Here is a 1,189-nt window from a genome sequence, read left to right on the forward strand (position 1 = left end):
ATTTTTAGTAGAGACAGGGTTTCACCACGTTGGCCAGGCTGGTCTCCAACTCCTAACCTCAGGTGATCTGCCCACCTCGGCCTCCCAAAGTGCTGAGACTGCAGGTGTGAGCCACCATGCCCAGCCAATTTTACTTTTTAATTAAAGGAAGATTGTTTTTTAAATTGGTCTTCACAATTATAGACACCAGCAGACATTTGGTCCTTAGCTTAAGCACATATAACAAAGTGAGGCACGTTGTTCATTAATAATGGATATCACTAAAACTTATAAGTAGGCTTTGACCAAGAGACTCCCTGAAAGCATCCCAGCCAACCCTAATTGGTCTGCTCTAAATGTGATAGTTTCTGATATTGTCTACAAGATTCAAACCAAACTAAAATATTCATCCTCTGCAGTGACCAGCCTAACTTTAGTCAGAGGTTTGTCTGCGTGCCTTCCCCACCATCTACCCTTGCAGTGCTCTTACACAGTAGGCATTCAAATTTGCAGGTAACTTCTTAGAGCATATGACCATCAAGGTCATTTATTCATCAGCCTTGTCTCACTGCTGTGTTGTATCAGGCTTATCTTTAATGTGCTCAGTGCTGCCTTCGAGGGGATTCGGTGAGTAGGAGAAGCCACTTGCTCAATAGTTCTAGTCTGCTCTGAGGTAACTCCGTAAGTCCCAGAGAGTGACGACATTTCTGTGGGTCTGGACCTTTTGAGTTAACAACGTAGTTAAACAAAACCTCTACAATTCTAAAAGAGACCCAGCTTCCTAGACTTCCTAGCAAAATTATGTGTGTTGGCCACACTAGGTACATGTGTGGAATCTCTCTTCTTAACCCTGTCTCCTTTATTCTACAGTGGATCTGATTGGTGGCTACAACATTGGCACCGTGAGCCATGAGAGCCGTGTGGATTGGCTGGAACTTAATGAGACTGGTCACAGGCTCCTCTTCAGGGACCGGAAACTTCGTGTGAGAAGAGCTACTAAGGCCTTAGGCATTGGCTGGACCGCAGAGGGTGTGAGACAAGCTGCCACCAGGGACTGAGGGAGGCAGGATGGAGCCTGTTGTCTTTGCTGTATCATCAGCATAGCAGAAGGCACAGAAGAATCAACATTCTCTGTAGCTGATACCGAAATCCATCCTTTATTACCTCTTCTTTTTTTTTTTTTTTTTTTGAGACAGAGTCTCACTCTGTC

At 44.7% G+C, this 1,189-nt stretch overlaps 1 protein-coding gene across 1 annotated transcript in view; it reads left to right on the forward strand.

Moving 5' to 3' along the window:
* The first annotated feature begins 857 nt into the window (after nt 1–857).
* Nucleotides 858–1,189, forward strand: part of LOC105518389 (intraflagellar transport protein 172 homolog) — a 25,924-nt gene continuing 25,592 nt past the window's right edge. The window contains exon 1 of the mRNA XM_011951370.1: nt 858–962. The gene's annotated coding sequence lies outside the window, so the exon portion shown is untranslated. The remainder of the gene's footprint in view (nt 963–1,189) is intronic.

Source organism: Colobus angolensis, unplaced genomic scaffold, assembly GCF_000951035.1.
Source record: "Colobus angolensis palliatus isolate OR3802 unplaced genomic scaffold, Cang.pa_1.0 Scaffold109, whole genome shotgun sequence".
Classification (NCBI taxonomy): Eukaryota; Metazoa; Chordata; class Mammalia; order Primates; family Cercopithecidae; genus Colobus; species Colobus angolensis.